This window comes from Betta splendens, chromosome 10 (genome assembly GCF_900634795.4).
Source record: "Betta splendens chromosome 10, fBetSpl5.4, whole genome shotgun sequence".
Taxonomy (NCBI): Eukaryota; Metazoa; Chordata; class Actinopteri; order Anabantiformes; family Osphronemidae; genus Betta; species Betta splendens.
The window spans coordinates 17,044,523-17,062,791 of record NC_040890.2 but is presented as its reverse complement, the minus strand read 5'-3'; the positions used below and the strand labels follow the sequence as shown (position 1 = coordinate 17,062,791).

Below are 18,269 nucleotides of genomic sequence, written 5' to 3'. Positions count from 1 at the left end.
TGGACAGACGTGCGAGGCGACCGGGCTTCTACGCTCTCCGTAAATGATAAAGTAGTGAACATGGATGACGTTCAAGCTGTTTTTTCTACCATTTAGAAACAGTTCAAAATAAATGCAAAGTAAATGTGAGGTGATGTTCCTAAATCGATACCACATGAACGTGTGCATGTATAAATGTTTAACAACATAAATTCCCGGACTGTAATGAAAAAAAAAAAAGAGTAAAGAAAAGCAAAGTTTTCTTTGCAACATGAAACCAAAGAGAAAGAAAATCCCATCGAGCCACGGCCAATGGAGCTTTTTCATATTGTAAATTAAGGAGAAGACCGTGGCTCAAAGCAAACCATTATGATAGTTAACGTGGAGCCACTTTAAAGGCCAGCTGCGGGAGTGACGTGAATAATAGTGTTTAATTTGACTAATCTTAGCAGGAGCGGTGGGTGGCTGGGGTGGGGGTGGGGGTGGGGGGTGCCCGGTACCCTGCTGGCACTTGAAGAGAGCTGCTTCCACCACAATGTGGTGCAAATGCCCTAAATTACCGCTTGGCTCCGTTGCCGTTGTCCTTTTTGCGCTGCTCCCTTCTCATCTGTAGTTCGTCTGCTGGTGACGCGCAGGCGCTGCAACTGCTGTGGAAAAGCCGGCGCTGAACGCAGCGCGGCACGCGCCAAGAGCTTGATCGAGGAGATGATTTTCGGCCTCTTTTTCAAGGGCACTATAATTTGCCCAGGCGCTGTAAAATCCCTACAAAATAAATAATTGAAGAACTTTACAGATGTAGGTTGGAAAGTATTTAAAGCGCAGAGTCGTTGGCTGCGTGTGGATGCAGAGGGGACATTCACTCAGCCCCATTACTGTAACATTATGACTGCACAGCTACTATATGTGCGGTGAGCCCGCTTTTTTCAAATATCAGTAAAACGTGCCCTTCTGGAAGCAGGTTTGAATTTGGCCAATTAGACTGCGAGCGCTTCAGAAAAATAATGCGCATATCGACAACTTTGTGAGCGCTCGTCATCCAAGAGCTGCGGTCGATGTGGAGCTATGTTTCCTTTACGGCCGCGCCGAGTGCCACCGCTTCAGTGCCCGCCAGCACTTCTTCTTCTCTGGCAGTGGAAAACCCACCGCTGGTCTTCATCTCACTCGTTTTCAATTTGAAACACTGACTTTTAAATAAGAAAAAAAAAATAAGAAGGAAGACGTCCCGGAGCCAAGACATCTCCTGTGATGGTCCCTCGCGCTGGTTTGCGTTGGAACGGGAGATGTTGTTCCACGCTGCGAGCCGCTACGCAGCCTCGCGCTATTTATTGTTATAATCCCTCCGCACACATTCTAATTATGTGACAGAGCTAATACTCGCCGTTCCCCAAATGTAAACGCACGTGACGTCAGACACGCGCATGAGATTTCAGCTGGGCCGCCGGACGGGGAAGAAACGTCTTTTAAGTGTTAAATTATAACGCTCACGTGCTCGGTGCTTGTATAAAGAAACCAAATTATAGTTATGAATGCTCAACATTAGGAGGCGAAGGCACTGAGGAGCAGACCACATGTGTGTGGATCTTACCTAAATTAAACCATGTGGTCACCAAAAGTCCTTCATGTGTCTCCCGCCCCCAGCTCAGCCCCCACGTCCCTTTAACCCAGGCCTCTCATTGACCTTCCAGCCACTCATTGTCCCAAAGTGAGACTTGATTACTGGCCTAAGCCCTGTGGAGGTTCGCCTCAGTGGCCACAGCTGATCTTTTATACTAATTTCGGATTAATGCGGGGTCTGCAACACTGCGTAAACACGGCCACTGAGAAGGCCCCTGCCACACAGAGCTAAGCATTAATCCTCTTTAATGCTCAGAGTCAACTTCCAGTCCTTATCAGAATTTGTCTTAATCTCTGCCTAGGCTGTACAAAACTCCGCTGCTCAATAAGTAAAATGTACACCACCAAACAGCACGCGAGGCCGGAGCCCCGACGTGACGGACGGACAGAGAGGAACGCGAGCCGGTCCTACCTTAGAGGTCTGCAGCCGAGCCGTCCGGGTCCGCAGCTCGAAAGTGAACGCTTAACGAAGAGAAACGTAAAAAAAAACAAAAAAAAAACAAAAACAGAGCAAAAACTATAATCAAAACCATTTACCAGCTAATCTGCTCAGCTTTGGTTTATGCATATTTCAGTCTTTCATTCCTCGATTGCAGTCGCCGCCACAAGCATGTTTTCAGCGACTTTCCCCGACTCCTTTGCTTCTCCTCCACTCGTGTGGGGTTTTGACCATGTGGGTCCTAGTCCCTGTCTAGTCTAGCGCCCGTCCCTAGACTCGCGTAGCTTCTCTGTAATTTTCTCAATATGAGATATATGATATATTATTTCAGCGAATACTGTATCTAGGCTTGGTTGAGCAGCATTTCAAAATCTCTGATTTATGACTGGATGTTTTTTTATATCATGGCCACTGGCATATTTGGAGTTTATTAACATTAAGGATGACTTTGTTTTGAAGTGCTGCACCAAGAGACCTGGGCAGATACAAAACTGAAACTGTGATATTCTCTATAGCATGCTGGGAAATACAGAAACCTAAAAAATGCAATTGAAAATTAAAGTAAAGCAACATAAGGAAGCAAAAACTATTCACATCTATTTCAATAGTTAAATAAAAATGTCCTTTGCAGGCAATTAAGAATAAAGTGTAACGGGTTAATATGTGCATATTTAGTGATTTTCCAAAAACACTGCAAGGAAAAGTAACCGGGCTCAAGAGGGGAGATGAGGCTGAGGCACCGGAGGGACCGAGGCGACTTGTCTGTGTGCAGCCCGGTCCAACAAGCGCTGCTGCAGAACAGCACGTGGGCCGCGTGCACGCTAGGCCGCGTAATTGGAACGCACACGCGTGCACACACCTGCACACGCGCCGACATCGGCCGTTCGAGCCCGATTCTCACTGTCGCACGCCGCAGCCTCGCTGGGACGCCGTCGACTCTCTTTGGCCACACGCTGCTTTGCAAAACAAAATTATCCCTTTCTGAGGTTTGGGGTAAGAGCTTTTAATTTGACGGTTGCATTTGGCAAGAATCCCCGTCACTCTGAAAATTCATCACTCTGAATTTTCTATTTTCTTGCCTGCTGCCCTGTAATTAGGCTGGTGAGGAGATCAATGTGCTGGGAGGCTTTTGCTCCAAACTGGGGTCAATAACTTCAGTATTCTGGGAGAGGGCTCTGCGCTGCCTCTCGCCACTCTACATTATTCAATTTTTACTGAGGTTAGCGCTAGTCCTTTATGAGCTGTGAACTGACCACAAATGTACAGACTAGTCCATCCCAAAGTACATCCCTTACCCTTCTTCCCATCCGTTCGCAACTCCTCTTCTCAAGTCTATGGGAAAGGGCGAAAAAAGACGGCAACAGCTTTAAAACGGAAAAATCCTTTAAGGCAATTTCTACCTTATCTAAAACACCTACATATCTGTCTCCAGTCTGTGGCCTTTGAAAGGATATTTCGGGCCTGGGATTGAGGGGGGAAAATCTCCCTTCAGAAGCCGGGCTGGGGATGAGTTATAGGCATCTAAGAGGCTGGAAATCTCTGGGGCCTGACCATGGCTTTAGCGCACAGCTCCAACCACGGACAGGGCCTAGAGCAGAGGCAGACAAAAAAAAAAAGGAAAAAAAAAAAAAAAAAAAAAAAAAAAGAAAACAATAAGAAAAAAAAAAAAAAAAAAAAAAAAAAAAAAAAAAAAAAAAAAACAAAAAAAAAAAAAAAATAAAACAAAAAAAAAAAAAACAAAATAAAAAAACAAAAAACAAAAAAAAACAAAAAAAAAAAAAAAAAAAAAAACCCATACCCCCCCCCCCCCCCCCCCCCCCCCCCCCCCCCCCCCCCCCCCGGCCCTCGTCAAAGGAAGAAATATAGAAGAAGCATGAGAAGCTACTGCTGATGTTGAGAATTAAGAAGGCCGGGTTTTAGTTTCATGGTGTTTACAGTGAAGCAGAGTCCACAATCAACCGTACAGTCGGGAAGTGGTTAAACTTTCAGTCATTTAGACACAAAAAGGGTTAAAATACGTTCTTAGTGTTTGCCTCCATTTACATATCATGCTTGTTTAACGGGAATATTGGACTTTGCCATGAACTAAGATTTAGCCCAAACAAATGTGAGTGAAGGAATGTGAAAACCGTCTACAGACCTTTAAGGACACATCAAGAACAGCAAAGGCCAGTTTTACATTGTTTGGTGATAAAATAAGCTTTTAAATAAAACCGCTCTTGACCAGAAAAACCAAAACAGGTGATATAATTTAGACTTTACAAAGTGGCCATTTTACAGAATGTCTGGACAGCGCGCTGCTAATGCGATCGGCACAGAGGCTGGGGGCTTTGAAGGCTGAGATCCACTCTCCTGCCCAGTGTCTCAGTTATCTTTGCTCCTCTATTAGTCTGGCTCTAACACACTGCTCTGGTCAGAACCAGTAAATTTTCCAGCCGAGGATAAAGTTCAAACAGATAAAATCAAACAGATGTCAGTGCGTGGGCGAGTCTCCGTGACCCACAAAAGTGCTTCCATCAAAGGGCTGAATCATTTGTTTTGAATTATTACATTGTTATCAAAAGCGAGGGCAGCGGCCTGTTTGAGGAGGAATCCGATCTGTTTGTCTAAAAACACGAGCAGGGATCCTCAGCCCCGACCATGAGAAAAGCGTGACGGCCGAAGGCAACCGGGAAATGAGGATGGCTTTGATTGACAGCCATCAGACTGTCTTTGGCCTTTGCAGCCTGTGGTTGAGTGAGCGTTGACCGTCGGGTTCCTTCTACTGTAAACTTCACCTCCTTAGGTGCTAAAGAGGAAAGCAAAACAACATTTTGACAGGGACTTTGTGAATTTCTTCGCGTTTACCCCGGACACTACACGCTTCCTCTGTTGTGAAGTTTCACTAATGAAATTTCAGATACTATCAAAAGAAAACTGCGATTCCAGGCAGATAAGCTCCATAAACACCGATGCTTTGAATGGCTTGGCCCACGTTGGACTTATTTAGTCTTACACTAGGAGAGAATCGTCCCCCTCGAGGTCACGCGTTCACGCAAAGTTCATTATAAGGTTACATATTTGCCTTATCTCTCAAATCTTGGTTCAGCCGATGAGTAATGTTAAATATGGGACAATACTTTTACAAGAAGAAATTCCCGTAACATGTAAACACAAACTTTTCATCAAACACACTTTATTTTCATGTGTTGTCATGACTCTGGCATGTTTGTAGAAATAATGCCTCAAACCGTCTGAAGGTCTAAGAAATAAACTGTGGGTTTGTTGAAAGGGATTAGATGTCACCCTCATGAACTCGGTCGCTACATTTACTACAGCAGATGTGGGGAAAAGTGTCACTGAAACAAATTAAAGGCTGGGAAAGCTGTGACAAAGATTTCATAAAATGCAAATTTACAATTTTTTTTCCTTTTATGCTTAAATAATAAAAGGTTAATTTTTTTTCTTCAGAGGATGCTTCTATCAACTAATATCCAAGAGCATTTTTACTTGAATTTTAAGTTGAGTGTATGTATAATGAAAATCAGTCAACTTCAATTTATTCAAATTCTAGACAATTTCATGTTTTACATTTAGAGAATTCTTTCACATTAGCAGACACATATTTTATCACAGATGCATCATCCCCTTGGAGAAAACCTGCACCAAAGAAAATCATTGTGTGAGCTTGGTGTGCTCCAACCAACAAAAAGGTCTAAAAGACATCGGACAGATGCACTAATAAATAAAAAGATGGAAATTCAGCAGCTGAAGTCACCAGACTGCAAACATCCCCACCTCAACTTGGTGGAAGAGGATTCAGTTCAGCTGATAAACGCCGCTCGCGTTGTGCAGCTCCTGAACACCAGCCATGTTTTCTGCCATTTCCATGCCTGTCACTGTTTCCCGCAGAGCGTCACAGTGCTTTACAGCATTTTCTACAGGCATTTTTATCATTATATTTCCCATGGATATTCGAAAAGTAGTAACGTTTCTTGCATTTCACAAGTTCTGCTATTTGACACAGCTTTACAAGATTCCCGGGTTTCCCGCGGCACCGGGGTCCCAGCGTCAGAGAAACCCGCGAGGGCCCAGCTAGCCGGGATCACACGGAGATGTTTGATAAGCAGGCCCCAGAGAGCTTTGGGTCTCAGCAGGATATTCTCACATTGGAAGTGCGGGGGCGTCATGCCAGTAGCCAGATTACTGCCGGCAGCACTCAATACAGTGTCTGCAGCCTGCCTCCAGTCTAGTAGAAGCTTATGACATGTGATCCAAAAGCTCAGGTTCCAAATGACAGGACGGGTGCAGGAGAGTGGAGTCATTAGAGACTATAACTATACACAATCTGCTCACTGTATAATGTACATTTGACCTGAACCGTGGTTCAACATGCTGCCAAAAATCACCACGACTTCATATTTCAGCATTTACCACTGATCGGCAGAGAGATGAGCCTTCGACCTCCTCATCCGCCAGACGCGACACAGGTTGGTAATGACTCGCTCAGGTTTACTCCCGGACCCCCCCCCCCCCGTTATTGATACAGTAGGGCGTGAAGATAGCTCTATTTTCTGCAGGGGTAAATGATGAGCGTGCCACCGTTTACATACTGTATTTTCCAGTGTTTGCCCCGAGGAAGGAAGCCTTGGTGGAATTTGTATTGACTCTACAAATGTTTAATGAGCAAGCAGCAACAGCAGCTGGTTGCACGGCGCTGATGAAATGATGACACAAGGCACACGTTCCTGTGCAGAGCAGCACACAGAGCGGCGCGGGCCACGGCCGCGTAGTCAAACACGCCGGGAAATTATTCTCCTCATTTGATTACAGCGAATGTGGAATCTGTGCAATAAAACATTTGCTACGTTTGTAATTTTAATTAGGTTTATTGTCATTGCAACAATAAAATAGATGTAATTTCTACTGAAAAAAAAGAAAGGAAAATATATTTTCCACATATCCCTAAGACAAAGACTGCTCCGTGGGTCCGGAATAGTGAAACAGCAGGAAGACCGTGGCGCCGAGCGCGGTGTCGATCTTTTAGAGAGCGTGGGCAGCCACAGTCCACAAAGCTAACCCTGTCATCTGGCAGCAGATTTGCAAGAGAGATAAACTGAGATTCTACAGGGGATCAAACCCAGCCTCTATCTCTAACAGAGGATTTAGCCAGCAGAGACTAAAGGGGCTAGATCAGAATTACTGTGTATGAAGCCTGAATGAGTCGTTGCATTTACCCTGCGAGTTCGCTGCTTGTGTGCCTGGACACTGTTTAGCAGGATAATGCGGGCCTTTTATTACAGGTTCACAGGCGGGTCTGCATGGAGACCGCGTCTACATGTGAACATGGAACTGGAAACAGTGTTACACGCAGTGGTGTCCTACAGTACATGTATAGTTATAGTTAATCTGACTGAAATCATAACTGTAAATTTGTATTTAGAGAGTTTGTTTCTAGTCCATCAAGTTTTAAACTGTGTGAGGAATAACAATGAGGCCAGGAGACCCAAAATGGAGTCCACTACATTATCTAAACACACACACACACACACAACTTAACAACAACTATTCAGGAAAAGCTACAAATTAAAAGGTTATGATGGGAACAAATATTTAAAATGTTAATAAAAAATAACATCTGTTGAGTTGCTATTTATACTTTGGTAGAAAAAGAACAAATATTATTCAAGATTGTGTTTAATTAATGTAAAAACATTTAAACATAATAAATATAACTTCTAAAAATGTTATTTCTCACATAAACAAGGGAACAAACTTTATCTAATTCTCAGATTGAATAAATGAAATGCTTTAACTAAGTTACATAGACGCAAAGAAGCCTAATTTGCTTTGGTAGTTTAAAGCTTGGTCTGGTTTCTAAAAAATACCAGAATAAATACATGGAGTCTAGGCTCGGTTACATCAAACATGTACTTACTAAGTATACGATGAAATGGCTTGATGCCTCTAGATGTAACACAGCAAACAAGCTGGCACAGGAAGAGTGATTGAGGTGGAGAATAAACACTGAAGGCAGCGGGTAAAGCACAGGTGAGTCCAATGAGTGGTGATGAAGACAACAGGAAGCGGGAGTGGTTAGAGGTAAGGGGGTGTGGCTGCAGTGACTGTGGAGAATAGCAGCAGAACAGGCCAGGGATCATGAATTATAAGTTATACACTGCAAGATTTAAACAGGAAGTCACCTATGACCTTTTCAAACTTGATTGTACCAAAACCTTCCAGATATGAAAAAGTCCATATTCAAAACTAAAAGTGGAAATACAGATAATAAGATCTTGTCTCGAGTACTAATAAGCATCTGTGTTGACTAAGGTGTGAAAGAAAAAAAAAGTCTACAATCTATAATTAAAATATGACGTAGCATAAGAAGCTGAGAAAAGGCCCCTTGATGCTTTACCTCAAGGCATACAGGATGGTGCATTCACTGAACTTCGCAGAAACAGACTCTCCAGGACCTACTTTTAAAGTTAAACACTATTAACAACTATTAAGAATCAACTCCATTAATTGTCTGTTGCTTAATTCAGTTTAACATTTGTGACTTTTGTTACTGCAGAATTTTCATAACTGGCAAAAACAAACGTCAGTTTGGCAAAAGTCATGCGGAGCTTTGGCGTTTGAGGGATGTTTTTCACAGCATATAATGTTTAATTACAGAGATTAATGTGAGGAACAAATTGTTCTTTCCAATTCATGACTAATGTCTAATGAAAATATAGTAATTTTACACTCTGGTGTTGCAGCCAGTACCAATATATCCTACAATAAAACCAGACAGTATTTTTCTGTTATATAAAAAAAGCAAAAAATATACAATAAGATAAACCACTACAAATCCACAAGTGTGTGATTTATTACTCAGACTCATTTTTATTTATCGATTTGTCCCGTGAACATGACCAACTAAATAAAATAATAACAATAAAGCTCAGCTTCCGACTTTGTTCCATTTATGTGGGATTTCCAAAGGTGAATCCGAGAAGCGAAAAATGCAAATAAGAAGGAGGAATTTGCATTCTGGATCATGTGTGTACATTGGAGGTCAGAGTTGCGGCGCAGACTATTAGCCCGCTCCCCAGCCCCTGTTGCACAGCCCCACTTCTTATTACTACATTGCTGGTTTCACCTTTTCAGTTTAATCATTCCAGTAGATATTAAACTCTCCCGGCAGGCTGTGGGCTATATAGTGTCGGGATTTACTGAGGGATTTGCATCCTCCTCTCTGCTAGTTCAAATCTCTGTGTCTTCTCAGATCAAATTATCATAACCATCATCGGGCACAACTCCACCATGAAAATACAGAGCAGGAAAAACGCCGTCAGCGATTTCCATCTGCCCCTTTCTGAGAAATATGAAATATGGTTATTGTGCAGAGCTATGTGGTAGAATTATCCCATGGTACCAGAGCCGATGTGGAAAACATGAGTTATTGTCAAATAGCTGTGTGATTGACATAAAAACCTTTCTTTTGTACTAGTGACTTTATTGTATTTTTGTGGTTTATTAAACCACATTTGGTCCAAACAGAAGAAATAAATTGTGATTTTAATTATACTGCACTATAAAAGTAATGAGTAGTTGAATAATTATAACCCCCACCCAGCGCCTGGGTCGTCTTGTTCAAAACATGAGTGGAATAAAGCATTTTCATGCGGCCATGTTGATGGGATTGTTTTGTAAAGTCAACATCGCTGCGTTTTCTTCCACGCTTGAGAACTGGATGCTCCTCATTAAACGGAGCTGAGTGGACTAAACACAGGGGCTCAGCGAAAGTTTTCATATGGGCGAACTTTCATCTATTACGGCGTATTATATATCCAACTTAATGCTTCATCAAGGAGGCGAACACACCATCGCGTGACTAACTGTGATGCCGTAAGACTGAGAGTAAATGAACGCGGCGCTGCAGACCAGCACCCTGATAAACGTGGAAAACTTTATTATTATTTATCTTATTTTAGGTGTGTAAGCTGAGAGCAGACGGGGCGGGTCAGCACAATGTCTGGATTGTTCCACACTGCACGCACCTACACACTGAGAGATGAAGGCTTCCACCTATAGGGCGCCGCTTTACTTTCCAATCTTTAAAGCTGAATGTGGCTAGTGTGGGAAAGTGCGCTTTCGTTCTCTCTGCTTCTGACTGCAAGGGAACAGGTCAAATCCTCTGCCAGGTGCCTCGGGCTATTTTTCCACCCCCCTCCACCTTTTTTTTTTTTCTGAACACCTCCACACGAAGAGAGCAAAGTCTCTGTCAGAAGCAGGATGGGAGGGGAGGCAGAAATGCTCCTCTGTTTTCACTTTACGTGTGTGTTTTGAACCCTCTGGGGCTGAAATAATTAAGATCAATATATATGAAAGTTCAAGATACTTTTTTTTTCAAAGTTAGTTCATTTCAAGGTAATTAAATCGTGATCTGGATCTCATGCGAATCGGCGTAGCCTCATTGACACACTGTAACACTTGGCAGATTTACGAGCTGCATTGCTTCATCTGCTAATTACTCTTCGGTGTATTTGTGCCTTGTCTAACTTTGTGTTTGGAGTGATTATTAGAGTGAACACACACACACACACACGCACACGCACACACAACCTTAAACACTACGACTTAATTGCAAAGCGTAGGCTAATTCTAACCTTACGTTTAAGGCCTCAACCCTCAGCGGCTCATCAAGGGTGAGTCAGAATTTGGTAACTGTCAAAATATCTTTGTTTTCTAAGCAGAGTTAGTCAACACAGAGACACATACAATGATGAAGAATGTCTGATTTACACATTTATTTATTCATTATTATATGAATGACAATGGTCAGAATTAACTTAAAATCGTCTGAACATCATTCATCAACAAAATCTGTGGAATGAAACAATTTTTTTTACCTAAATCCCAAATTCCCAATGAATATTTAAAGTAGTCTGACCAACTAAGAAGCGTCATGGGAGAACTGAATCACCTTTCAATGGTAACGAGAGCAGGAGTGACACTAAATTGCTCCTTCCATGACCAAGATGATATCATTACTGTGCTAAGCATCTCTGGTCAGACTGACACCAGTCCATTACACCGTCAAAGCCCTCGACTCTCCCCCCTCCCGCCCCCGGAGGTCACCTTGGGAAGGATTCCTCCATCCACCCCATCAACACCCTTCACATTGTTCAGCCCAATTCCACCTGGGATAGATACAACGGGGCTGCGGAGAGGAAACGCAGTGATGTGTGCGCTGGTGTGACCTAAAACGAAGCAGGGTGTGTGTTTGTGTGGCCCGACAGCTGTCCCAGGGTTCCTGGTGGAAGGTCGCAGCTGTCTGTGCAGCTTCATGCTTATAAAGGCAGTAGGACACTGAGGAAAGTGCATAGACACAGTGGAACAAAGAATACACACAGAGGCATGAGCGCACATAACACACAGGCCAAGTAGCTGACGTTAGCTCGTCATAACCAACTTATGCTGTGTCTTCTAGAGCATGTGCTTGTTGATGGATGACAGCTAATATGTTGTCTGTTCTTTATCCAGAGAGACACTAGTCGGCTGTTGCCGTAATCAGAAGTTCAGTCTCCCGGATTTCCAAATTTGCAGCCGATTCACCCGCGCAAATGCTCATTCTGGTGGCAGCCACAAATCAAAATCCAGGACCCACTACCTGAATGGGGTCTGAGTATGTAAATCACAGGGATTACTGTGCTCTGCTCTGTCCTTTATGGGCCTTGCCTCGGATTAAGCGAAGCTGGAACAGCGCGGGGTCACTGTGTGCCGCCTAATTTACAGCTGACATCCCGTGTCTCCTACTGTGGGCACTTGGATGGCATGATGTGAGGCGCGGATGCCTGCAACGGCCTGGCATCGTGATAAATTTGGAAACAATACTGGTTGCAGATGATTAATTGCAAGTGTTCCTAACCTTCTAGGGCAAAGCCCAGGGAGGCGCCGGATTCCTGTACAGCTGCGGTCGCCCCATCAAAATGGTCACCTCTGTTGTCTGTTGGCTACTTGACACGACATTTGGTCGACTGCTGTCCCGCAGCTCACACAGCTGATGAACAAGATCTCGGCTTAAACTCAGTGTCACTAATTTGCTTACATTTAAATATTAACTGAGGTGGAGACTTCTATTCCCAAGTGAGCTGAGCGTTTACTTCAGGAATAAATAAGAACGATTAAAATATTTGTCTTAAATAAGAGTCTATAGACATAGAAAGTTTAAAATACGATTCTATTATTTATGTTTATGTTAGAATGTAAAATCTTCAGAGAGACAGAATGTGTCCTACACGTCAACTGTGGTAATGTCAGCAAAAAAAAGACAGAATAAAAGAGAAAGACAGTAAATATCTACAGCAGGTCAGTAGTGTGCCAAAGTAAAGAAATATCATTCCCAGAAGCTTTGCTGAGGATTCAAGGAAGTCTTTGGAGTGAGATACAAGGTTATACGGAGGGCAGCCAGAATGGCTGTTTGGTTTGGTAGATCGAGGGAATGGAAAAGATACAGGCGCGTAACTCACGCCACATCAAGAAAAACACTGGCGAGACAAAACAGAGCGGCCTGGTAGCGTCGTGCAGCACAATCCTGCAGCGACTATTGATGACAAGGTGATGAAAAGCGTTTTTCCACAAATAAAGCAACTTTTTTTTCTCCATCCCACGAGAAGTGGAGATAATTTGATGTGCGAGTGGTTCACCTGGGAGATCTGGCTGCTCTGAGAGCAGGAGGATTTGTGAACGGGCGAGTTCAAGTTCAGCAGAACACACAGACTCTTATTACACTTCCTGTTTGTACCAGTGAGCGTAAGTGTGTGCCAGTATGCGTCCACTCAGCCACACCAGTGAAGCTGCTATTCTGGACCACTGTCCTCACTTCAAGGTCAAACGTGGCGGCAGCGTTCAGGAGCATTTGGTCGTCGTTTCATCCCCTCGAGCCTTTTATGTCTACATTATATGTGAAGCAAAACAACTACAGTACGAGCAGCGTCAGTTCAAGTTCCATCTTCATCACAGCTGGCAGTCCTTATGGTAAAACAAACTAAAGCAAAGGTAAGTAAAAGTAAATGGGTTTTCCCATTGAATATTATTGCTTTAGGAATGGGTGCAGATGGCTATTGATCTGCCTCAGCCTCGGCTATTACCTCTGGGATGGCAATCAGGGAGGCCCATTGGTTTCTGGGTAAACAAGCATTTTCTCCTGTCGTGGCAGCGAGGTGCAGAGATTGAGAGCAGTAAGAGGCTTGGAAAAACAGCTCTATCTCTGGCCCCGTGCTGCTGACAGGACAATTGAAACGTATCTGTCATTCATGGACGACCTAAACATGATTGTTTTTCTGCTTGCTCAGGTCTATGAGAAGAAATATGTCCCCGGCGTATGAGGGGACATTTACACGAGCACACGCAGGCTCAGAATATATAAAAGGGCAGAAAAACGGTTTCGCTGATATGATCCATTGTTGTTCGTATAAAGCAAGAGCGGAGAATAAAAAACTCCCTTTAGGATGAAACAGGAAGTAGTTTTAGTTGAAGAAATTGGGCCACATCTAAATTCCAAGGTGGAAGGACATTGGAGTGCGTTCGCTGCCGTCCAGTCTTTCTTCAGTGTGAGGATTGAGCCGTGTACTTTCATTAACACTGTTCTCTGGCAGTGAAGGAGACGCGGGTCCACAGCCTCTTATGCTCTAAATGCCATTTCAAACTCATTACTTGTGACTCGCGTCTGGCCACGCAGCCATCATGGTTTGACCTTGAGGAAATAGATAGAATAGAGAGGTGACGACTAAGTACCCTGTGCTATAAAGCAGAGAAAGAGACATGACATTAGGTCCATACTTGGACTATTTGGGTGGAATAAAGAATCCATACAGCTCATGACTGAAGCCTGAAATGACCGACTATCAAACAGCTTTAAAGTTTGATGTCGGCACGGTCTGATGACAGAACCAGTTGTTGGCCAGATTCACTGCAGTCCTTAAATAGTAAGTAACAGGGTACATCACAGGGGACAGTCTCTGCTACTGTATCGCTCCTCAACGCAGGACGAATACCTGAATGCGTGAATAAAGCCACCGTACATCGTGATACGAAGCCAAATCTGTAAAGACACAGATCCCTTCATATGAGTTTGTGAATATCTTGTAATGTATAAAAACCTTTGCACTTGCAAATATTAACTTTTATTGTGAAGTGCGAACGTTGCAAACCCATCTGGAAATATCTTCCTGTCGTTCTTAAGTTATTTTATTTTAGTGGAAGACAAGATAAGTAAAGCAGCGCTCACCTGAAACACACCCAGTAACAGCATGTTCTGCTGATTTAATGTTGTAGGAAGTCATGTTCAGTCATTGTGCATTAAGGAGGATTTTTCTCCTTATCACTCATCCGTGGTAATAATAAAAGTGCTTAGATTGCTCAGTACTAACAAGTACTTTGTCTTAAAATGTTATTTTCCCTAAATGAAAAGACAAATGAAGTGATTTCACTCTGGTACAGATTTATAAATATCTTTGAACCAAATGGATTTGCAATAGGACAACTTCAAATAATGTGGATATTTAAGCGGCTTCCCACCTGCTTCCAAAACACAATAATGCAAGAAGTTCCCATTATTTTGATGGAGGTGTAGACAGCGTTCAGTATATTAGCAGACGCAGACGCTTCGCCCTGTGGAAACATCACGGTTACGTTTCTGCAAGTGTCTTAGCAACGAGACTCCGGATTTCAACCCCAATGTTTGCGGCTTTATGTGATAACCTCAAAGTAATCATGGTGTCTTTTTTAATTTTCCACAAGACTGCCATAATATCGAAACACGTGTTTAGTTAGTGCTCCTTATTTAACAGGACACGGTGCAGCAGCTGGAGATTTGCTCTGTGTCATGAGTGGACACATTAAAAATTTGATTGAAGTTAAGACCTTGTTAGAGTTTTTTTTTTTTTTTGCTCAGATTGACAAGCGTTCCACATTCCCTGATTAAACCCCGTATCTCAGGCTCATCTTTGAACTGAGGAAATCAAACCCTGCCGTAGGAATCCTTAATATGGCAATGTCATTTAGAGTCAACTAGAATGCAAATTACTGGTACAACTGAAATGTCAACTTAAACATGCTGCGCCCGCCCCGTGGCTATCCCACGAAGTCGTTTAAAGTCGTTCTGTTCAATCACAGTCTCCTCTAATGCGTTCTCATTTCCGTACAGTCTCCGAGGTTACAGGAAGAAATGGGAGGGGGTGCTTTTCTTCCTTTGTGTGGACGGAGGAGGAAAACCTGGGATCCTCGTGTTTTTGCCTGAAAAATACAAATCTGTAGTAAAATCTAATTACAGCATCAGTTGAAGACTCATCTCAGAGTGTCTGAGTGGAGTCATGTCCATGTTGTTGTGCTTCACTGTATATACTGCATATAATCATACCTGCTCATACCTTCTGTTTTGAACAGTTCACCTTTTAATTATTAAGCTTCATATGCAGCAACACAGTTCAGATAACGTCCATTGGCTAATATTTCATAAACAATCAGAGCTTGTGTTCCTTTTTCCCAAGCGGCTCCTACAATGAATTTGATTAGTGAAGCCGCATCAATCATCTGATTCAGTCGCGCATGAGCGACTCCATTTCAGTAGCGATTTCAGATGCCATACGTCCACTTCCACGTATAAATTGTGATTTACAGAGTCACAGGATATTCATGATTTACAGAGATGCATAAGAAAAGGACCAGTGTGAGCTTCATGCGCACGTTTTGTCCTCATTGTCTTCATCTCGTTGCCACATGACCATCAATTCTTCTGAATGCGGCGCTGGATCATCTTTAAGGTTGACGTGATCTGTCCGAGCAGCGGCCTGATGCACTGTCTCCCTCCTCTCCCCCTTTAAATTGCCTCCCCCAGGGGAGAGCTTGTGTTTGCTCCTGTTGAGGGCCCGTGGCCACGCTCTTAATTTATAGGACAGATGAAATGCTTTCCTGCATTGTGCTGGACTGCAGCATCCTGCACACAGTCCGTGTTCAGACGCTTGTTTTTGGTGCAATAATGAAAGTAGAACTTGTAAAAGCATATGTTGAAACGTCCACATGCTGGTTTTGCATCAAAGAACAGAGGGAGCTGTGCCACAGACAGCTGCCTATAACGCTCTGTCAGTTTTATTCTCACTTCTCTATTCACTGATGCCTCCGTCGCCATAAACGCGCCTGGATTTATTTATGTGTGACCTCACAAACAGGCCACGAGGACTGAGAGCAGAGACAAGTTATTGCAGAACTTTTCCTGGCGCGAGGTCTGCGCTTCCATTCGAGCACATATAGATAACACTATTCAAAGCACTTTTTATTAGGCGAGATCGTCATAAACGTCTGTCAGATCACCCTGTTCAACAACTCCTTCGGTGTCTGCACTTTTATTGACGGCTGGCCGCTTTTGTCTGGAAGGCCAAAGTGATAAAGTGTTCCCATGAAACTCACTGATGTCTCCGGCATCGCGCCGTGACCTCTGGGAGCCGTCGGGCCCTCGTCGTGTCCCTAGTAACGAGTCCTGGACAGCTGCGATTTGAAATCGCAGCCTTTCCTATCGCATCCAGCGCCACTGGACTGAGGAGAGCCCCCTGCAATCTTAATGCGCTCCTTAAGTGTTGTGTCTTCGGGGAGCCATCGAGGAGCGCAGCTGCCAAAGAGCGGCCAAAGAAGCTGTTTGTCTCTGCACGCGCATCGTTGGCTGAGCAGCCGCGAGGGGAAAAGCACTGGGCAAACAAATAAATAACAAGGAGAAAGCCTTGAAGAGGGCGGGTTCGTCAGCTGACGTTCATGAGCCCAGATCGTTCACAAATTCAAAGATTCAATCAAAACCTGGTGCACAACTTTGTAGTACGTGCAGGAAACTGCTCAGGATCCGCCATATGGGCCGCGTTATCACTTATTAGAGCCTCGGTTTGTCGTGGGCTGTGATCTTATTAGTGCCGGCTGACAGACGTGATTGACTGGCTGTGTACGCTGTGTTTATGTCAACGCGCTGCTGGTTTCGTCTGGTTCCAGCGAAGCCCAGTGAACCAGCCACTGGTTCTGCAGACGCAGCCATTCATGTCGGCCGTCCTTCACACAGCTCAGACGCAGCAGAGTAAACAGTTAATGGGCACGCGCTGCACTAATAGTTTATATAATAGTTTAAATATGTGCAAATAAATCCCAGTCACTTCTATTTTGTGTGGCTGGTTTCCAGGAAGCACAGATTTGGTGGTTTGATCGTATTCAGATGCTGAATTGAGCAACACACGAAACCCCAAGTTGTTTTTCATGTGGCAGCTCAGAGGCCGTTGTGTTTGGGTGAGAACGGGTGATGAACAATGATCGGTGACAGTGTCGACTGTGGAGCTGATTGCCCAGAGTTGCTATGGTGACAGCATGAACGCGCGTCCTGGGCCGAGCTTCACTGATCATACGTAACCTTTGCTTATGTCCAAAAATGTCCATCGCAAAGTGGTCGTCAGCAGCTAATCTGGTTTTAAACAATAAATCAGTCATATCCAAAACAAACCCGGACCTGTCAAACCTATTGGCTGTCGCCGTGCCATTCTTCACTGTGACCTTTTCCTTTTCCCGCTGAACTACCAGAGGTAATAACAGCGTGGAAGTCAGATGCTAAATGTGTTTAGTTTTTAATTATCACACTGATCCTCTTGGCAAATAACAGTCCCGATCAATAGAGGCTACTGGGAAATATTCCATTGTGAATGCATAGTGGGGATTATCTCCATCTCCATCATTGTCATCGTCAACGACAAAATCAAATTACTGGTGATGATGAGTGGGCCGTGCCATGGGAGGCGTGACGGACAGATGTGAGTTTATGTTCCTTTATGCAGACCTGCCTCTGATTTCCTCATTCAAACATGGAGCACAGATGATCAGGAAAGTTATATGTCTTTTTTATGAAGATGTTCAAACGGAAATAAAGTAAACACCAGAGGATTATGTGAGAGACTGATTTTTTGGCGGCCCACTTCTGTTTTCCTGTCTTTCATTAGACGCTGACAGGCCATTTTCTCCGTCCTGTCACTGTCCAAGTCACTGATAATTTGCCAGCCCTGCATTATTAGTCATGACTGGCGTCTGCCAGCTGCGCTTCATGACGACTCTGAAGAGTCCACTGTTCTTCAAGCAGCATCCTCTCGCTGACCTTTTGCCTCTGTGACAAGAGACTAAGTAAACTGCACTTATGCTCTTAAGAGAGTTTATACATTTTGCATGTGTGCCGAGTGTTTCCTTTGCT

The 18,269-nt window shown here is 43.7% G+C and overlaps 1 protein-coding gene and 1 long non-coding RNA gene across 2 annotated transcripts in view; one reads left to right on the top strand and one right to left on the bottom strand.

Annotated features, from left to right (window-relative positions):
- pitx2 (paired-like homeodomain 2) overlaps positions 1-2,311 on the bottom strand; it is a 40,969-nt gene extending 38,658 nt beyond the window's left edge. Inside the window, exon 1 of the mRNA XM_055512509.1 lies at positions 2,006-2,311. The gene's annotated coding sequence lies outside the window, so the exon portion shown is untranslated. The remainder of the gene's footprint in view (positions 1-2,005) is intronic.
- LOC129604753 (uncharacterized) overlaps positions 1-18,269 on the top strand; it is a 36,670-nt gene that overhangs the window by 2,314 nt on the left and 16,087 nt on the right. The gene's annotated exons all lie outside the window — the stretch shown is intronic.